Consider the following 6936-nt stretch of genomic DNA (forward strand, 5'->3'; position numbering starts at 1 on the left):
TTCATAAAGGGGGATTAATATTCAATTGTATGCTTCAACTTTTTCTCCTCCAAAATTTTCAGCCCTAGCCGAATGTATCATGTAAGTTTTCTTCCAAATTTAATTGTCCACAATATGTTGACAATGTAGTGGATGAATCAACATTTAATTTCACACTTGTATGTCTTCCATTTGCCTTATTTTAGATGACTTGAGTCATCCTTTTTACCTTGGATGTTGAGGCTCTTGTTGGCTTATTATTGTCACCAATTTTTTACTTATCACCACACTTAAGTAATTCCTAATCTCCAATAATATTTTTATACTAAGTAAATCCGAGGTTTCTATCTCACGTTGAGTCTTTCGCGAATCACTCGACGTATAAAATACGGGGTCTAAAATTCTTGTCAATTAAATAACCGAATCACCGGTTATCGCAAGCTATAGATACCACAATTAGACCACAAAAGGGTGTTTTAGAGATATTAGGCATAAAAGTGCTAAACGACCAAACGGGTCGTTACATAGTAGGACGCAAGTACCAGACCATGTTGTCGGTTATATTTACTGCTCTCCCTACTCACGATACTTTACACATGTTATATATGTATATGTACTCATGTTCATGATCATGTTTCAGCTCAGTCTCTGTTATGTTATTTTCATGTCCCATGTTATTTCATTCAGTTAGTTTACATACCAGTACATTCAATGTGCTGACGTCCCTTTGTGCCGGGGGCTTTGTATTTCACGATGCAGGTACGGATTTACAGGACGACGCCTCTGCTCATTAGGATCTGCACGTACCAGCTTATTGGTGAGCCCCATCTCATTCGGGGTTTAGGCATTGTCTTTCTTTATTTAGTTTTGCATCTAAAGGTATGCTGGGGGCCTTGTCCCAGCAAGTATGTTACGTGTTTCAGACTCATGTTAGAGGTTTCATAGACAAGACAAGTGTCATGTTAGACTTCCAGAGTTGGTTAGTTTGGCTCATTTATGATATTGCCTGCATTCATGACTTAATCAAGTACTTGTGTTTAATATTATGACTTATTATGTTTTACAAAATCTCATCATGCACTTCACTTTATAATTCCGCTCATGTATGCCTCGCTGATGATTCGACAAGCCATGTGGTTCGCTCGGTCACATACGATCGAGGCACCGAGTGTCGTGTTACGCCCGTGCCATGGTTCGGGCGTGACAAAGCTTGGTATCGGTGCCTAAGTTCAAGTGTCTTTAGGGAGTCTGTGAAATCGGTGTCCGGTGGGGTCACTTTTATGAGGGCCCGTACATATAAACAGTTGACCACCAAGACATTCGAGATTGTCTCACTTCTTTCATACTCTAGATCGTGCAGTTAGAGCGGTACTTGGGAATCCTTCTAACTCGTACGAATTTCGTATTTCAGAAAATGCCTGCAAAAAGAAAATACACCAGAAAGGCCACAGCCACCAGCCAGGGGGCTACTGCAGAGGCAACTCGCGAAGAGACCGTTCCGACTCAGACAGCAGCCCCAACCGCTCCTACAGCTACACCTCCCAACACTTCAGACATGGACGTTAGAGGAGCCATCCAGCTGCTTACTCAGATCGTTGCCAACCAGGCGCAGCGACAAGAATCGACCCCTAACTCAGGTGCTAGTGGCGGGTCAAACAGTTCAAGAACTCAGGAATTCTTGCGGATGAAACCTCCAACTTTCACAGGGACTAAGGCTGAGGAGGATCCGTAGAACTATGTTGATGGCCTGCGAAAGTGTTTCGTATTATGCATGTCACTTTTGAGACGAGAGCGGCGAGTTTGTGGTGCTTTTCGGTAACCGCAGGATGTTGCTCATATTTGGTATAAGACATGGGAACAATCTCTAGGGGAGGATGCATCTTCTGCTACTTCGGGACGAGTTCGTTGGACGCTCTCGACCACTTCATGCCTATCGAGGTTCGGGAAGCAAAGGCTATGGAATTTGAGAGAGTTGAGCGGGGGAACTTGACCGTTCCAGAGTATTATCTCAAATTTATTTTGTTGTCCAGATATGCTCCTCACATGGTTGCCGACATGAGGGCAACGGTTAGAAGATTTGTACTGGGGTTGAAACCCGAATTGTATAGAGATGCCAAGACTGCTGCTCATAATGATAAGATGACTATCTCTAAGATCTTGGCATTTGTGCAAGGTAATGAAGCCGAACGGAGCGAAGGAAAGCTCTTGCGAGGAAACAAAGGATAAAAGAATTCAACAGAGGACTAAATCTTCGGGTAACTTTAGTCGGGGAGGAGGTAGGCGGTTCTTTAAGAACGAGGTCGGCGGGACCAGCTCCATCTACAGCTAGTGCCCCGATCCCTGGTTTGAAATGACGAAACGAGAATTTCGGACCATCGAGTTCTTATTCTCGGGCTAGTGTGGGTCGGTCAGCCTATACTATTTCAGCTTGCAGCAAGTGTAGCAAGAGACACTTAGGTGAGTGTCGTATGGGTACAGATGCGTGCTATGGTTACGGCCGGAAGGGGCCACATTCGAAATATTGTCGTTCGACTAGGCAAGGTGCGGGGTAACGTGGCGCGATCCACAAATTCGGCGGCTCTCGTCACAATCGAGCCCGGTAGGGGCGTGGAACGGCAGGTCCCGGCAATACGGGCGGTGGTCGAGAGCGTTTGTATGCCATTGACGGGTCGTCGGGATACGGTGGCTCAGAGCGGATGTTGTCACGGTACACTCGCACGCTTTTCACTTTTGAAGTATATGCCCTTATTGACCCGGGGATCCACCTTATCTTATGTAACCCCTTTTGTTGCTAAAAAGTTTGGCATTGAACCAGAAAAAATTGTATGAACCCTTTGAGGTGTCCACCCCGATTGGAAATCGAGTCATAGCTAGACGTATTTATAGGGGTTTCCCGGTCTTAGTCTATCGCATGAGAACCATGCCGATTTAGCGGAATTAGAAATGGTAGACTTTGATGTGATCATGGGTATGGACTGGTTAGCTTCATGTTATGCCACAGTATGTTGTAGAACTAAAGTTGTAAGATTCGAGTTTCCTAATGAGCCAGTCATAGAATGGGAGGGTAATTCAGTAGTACCCAGGAGTAGATTTATTTCTTACCTAAAAGCCAGAAAAATGATTTCCAAAGGTTATATCTACCACCTAGTTCGAGTCAAGGATTCAAATGCCCAGACTCCAACTCTTCGATCCGTCAAGTTGTAAATGAATTTCCGGAGGTCTTTCTGAAGATCTTCCGAGTCCCTACGACAAGGAGATTGAATTTGGAATTGATCTACTTCCCGATACTCGTTAGATATCTATTCCGCCATACGGAATGGCTCCGGCGAGTTAAAAGAGTTAAAAGCCCGGTTGAAAGATCTTCTTGACAAGGGGTTTATTAGGCCCAATGTTTCGCCTTGGGCGCGCCGGTCTTATTTGTCCGAAAGAAGGATGGTTCCTTACGTATATGTATAGACTACGATCAACCCGAACAAGGTCACCATTAAGAACGGTACCCTCTTCCTAGAATAGATGACTTATTTGACCAACTTCGGGCGCCCAATGTTATTCCAAGATTGACCTCGGATCGGGCTATCATCGGTTAAAGGTTAAGGAAGTTGATATTCCAAAGACCTCGGAACCCATTATGGCCATTTTGAATTTCTTGTTATGTCATTTGGGTTGACAAATGCGCTAGCTTTCTTTCATGGATCTTATGAACAGGGTCTTCAAGCCTTATCTCGACTTATTCTTCATTGTCTTCATTGATGATATTTTAGTGTATTCCCGTAATGAGGCTGATCATGCAGAACATCTCAGAATAGTGTTGCAGACTCTTAAAGATCGCGAACTTTTTACAAAATTCTCAAAGTGTGAGTTTTGGCTTAAGTCAGTGGCGTTCTTAGGCCATGTGATCTCAGGAGAAGGTGTTAAAGTTGATTCTCAGAAGATTGATGCGGTAAGGAGTTGTCCCAGACCAACTTCAGTTTCTGATAAAAGGAGTTTCTTAGGTCTGGCAGGCTATTATAGACGTTTCGTTGAAGGATTTTCCTCTATTTCTGCTCCGTTGACTAAGTTGACCCAGAAAAAGGTTAAGTTCCAATGGTCAGATACTTGTGAGCGAAGCTTTGAAGGAGTTGAAGAAAGAGATTGACTTACTGCTCCAGTTTGATACTACCGGGAGGAGCCGAAGGGTTCGTGGTTTATTGTGATGCTTCGGTAGTTGGTCTCGGATGTGTGGCGTCATTATTTGTATGGAGTGCATGTTGATATTTTCACTGATCATAAAAGCCTGCAGTATATCTTCAAGCAAAGGGAGCTGAATCTTAGGCAGAGGAGATGGCTCGAATTGCTTAAAGATTATGATGTGGATATCCTCTATCATCCGGGAAAAGCGAATGTTGTAGCCGATGCTCTTAGTCGGCGTTCCATGGGAAGTTTAGCCCACGTTGACACGGATAAGAGAGTTATGACCAAGGAAGTTCATCGTTTGGCCGGTCTTGAGTCAGGCTTTTTGGATTCTGAGGATGGTGGAGTGGTTGTTCGGAATAGAGCTTTTTCCTCGTTAGCGTGAAAGTCAAGGAGAAACAGTTTAATAATCCATACTTGTTGCAGCTGAAAGAGGGGATTCACAAGCATAAGACGACGGTGTTGACACCCGATTTTGTCCCTCCTTCCCTAAATATTTATTTACATTTGTAGTAATTTCGGCAATTCAAGAAATAATTATTTGCATGACTTTCACTAATGCCAGTATTTTATTGTCTTGTTGTAGTCATTACCTGCTATCTTATTATCGTTACTACTATCACTATTATTATTATTATTATTACTATTATTATTATTATTATTATTACTATTATTTTGTTATTATTATTATCATTATTACCAGTATTATTATAATTCGCATTTTTATCATTTTGGCATTTTACCAGCTTAGGCACGCGCATCGCATCTATTTTCGCACAATTTAATAATAGCGTTTACTTACTGTTAACTTTCGAAATATTATCGCACGGGTATTACGACATCATTTTATTTTATCTGAGTACTAACAAATACATACTCTTCTATGAGACAATATTTTGACACATGTTAGCACATAATTAGTTAAATTGGGTCTTTTATCTAAAATCAGAAGCCAAATTGTTCAACCCATCAATTTCGGACCAGCCCATTTTAATGGACCAGCCCATTATCCACTAAACCGACCCGGCCCAACGTATTAACAAATGAACCCTTAGGGTTCATTCTTCATCAGATCCGCCTCTTTCCTCTCTCCTCCCTCTTTCTCCCTCTCCTCTCTTCTGCCCGTTCTCTCTCTCTCCTCTTTTCCTCTCTAAACGTCGACAAACAGAGCAAAGAAACAGATGCCTTTCACCTTCCCCAGGCCTTGCATGGCCATTTCGGGGAAGGCAATCAATGCTTGTACCCTCCTCGCCAGATTTCAACCGATGAAAGAGATGAGATTTTGTTTCTTCTTCCCCTCCCCACTGTTCTCGATCTGAGGCAATTTTAATGGATTTTGTCTGTTTATGAACCCAAAATCTTTTATGAATTCTTTTTCTTATTTTTCGAATACGAAATTTTTAAGAGTTTTGTCCACTTCTTTTTTTTTCTGATCAAACTTCTGAAAATGGACAGAATCCGAACGTTGTGTCTGAGGTGGGGGTTGTTGACTAAAAAAAAACCCGCCCAAAAGTTTCAAATCTTTGAACTCCGAAAACCCTAGAATCCCCCTATAAATAATGGTTTCTGTTAATTCATTGGACAGGTTCTTTAGCCGCATAAACCCCCAAAAAAGGGGTTCTTTCCCTTAGTCGCCAAAATCCCCTAAGCAGTTTTGTTTTTTATCAGTCTGGTATTTCCGGAGATCGATGTTAAAAGATTGAGTCATTTTTCTGTTTTCCTTTGCTTCCGGATAGTCTTTGAATCCGAGTATCGCAAGTTCGGATTTGGCAGTCTTCGAGGTAGATTGGAAACCCCACACCCACTTCGCTGCACCCGAAGAAGGTAAAACCTCCTCCTTATTGTTTAGTTTTCAGTAATTTTTAAGGGTGTTCGTGGATTTATGGGTATTTGTGTGAAATTAGTTTGTAAATTAATTATTGGTTCAGCCTGTTATTAGTTTTCTCAATAAAATTCTGCTTGGTTGTTTTCGCAATAGAATTCTGCTTGGTTTAATCTGATATAGTGTCATTTAAATTGTTATGTGTCGGCTGAGGGCTGTGTTATGTGATTAGTTTGATTTAGTTCGATTAGTGTAATGCCAGTTTAAGTATATACCGAAATGGGTTATGGGAGATAATTTTCTTAGTTAGTAAACATGCTAATCAGGTCGGTAAACGTCTCTTCTTTATGAATTCATCAGTAAATTAAATGCTTTCTGTTTGTCTTATGTGTTTAGGTTAGCTTAAAACCGTATGTGTTTGCTTAGATATTGATACATAACTGGTCTAGTCTCGAATCATCGCTAAATATTTTAAACAATGAAGTTACTGATTACTGGATTCTCTTTAGTATAATCATAATTTTAGTTCAGCAACCTCTTTTTTCCATGTCGAGTGTTTCTTTTCTGTTTATGGCTTTATTTAGGTCCTTTAGAACATTATTGTGCTCCAAATTTATGTGTTGAACTCTTGGAAGTAAATCGACATGAATATTAAACAGTTAATTGTTTGTTGAACTAAACCTGTCTAAACCTTTTGCATGCCCATTTGGTCTTTATTGGTTTTTTTTATCATTATAAGTCTCGGATGGTATTTTAAAAGAGCTAAAGGCATTTTAAACTTAGTCCAGCATCTACGCATTTGTACTAATGCTTTGTTAGTCCTGTGGCTTCGTTAGTATGCTTATTTAGTTATATTAATTTTATTTAGCTGAGCATGTTTAGATATTTTGATTCCTGTCCATCGTTGGCTGTTTGTATGACGAGTTTTGATTAGTTGCTGTGCTAGGTAGGTTCACTGCTGCACT

The sequence above is a fragment of the Lycium ferocissimum genome, chromosome 4 (assembly GCF_029784015.1).
Source record: "Lycium ferocissimum isolate CSIRO_LF1 chromosome 4, AGI_CSIRO_Lferr_CH_V1, whole genome shotgun sequence".
Lineage (NCBI taxonomy): Eukaryota > Viridiplantae > Streptophyta > Magnoliopsida > Solanales > Solanaceae > Lycium > Lycium ferocissimum.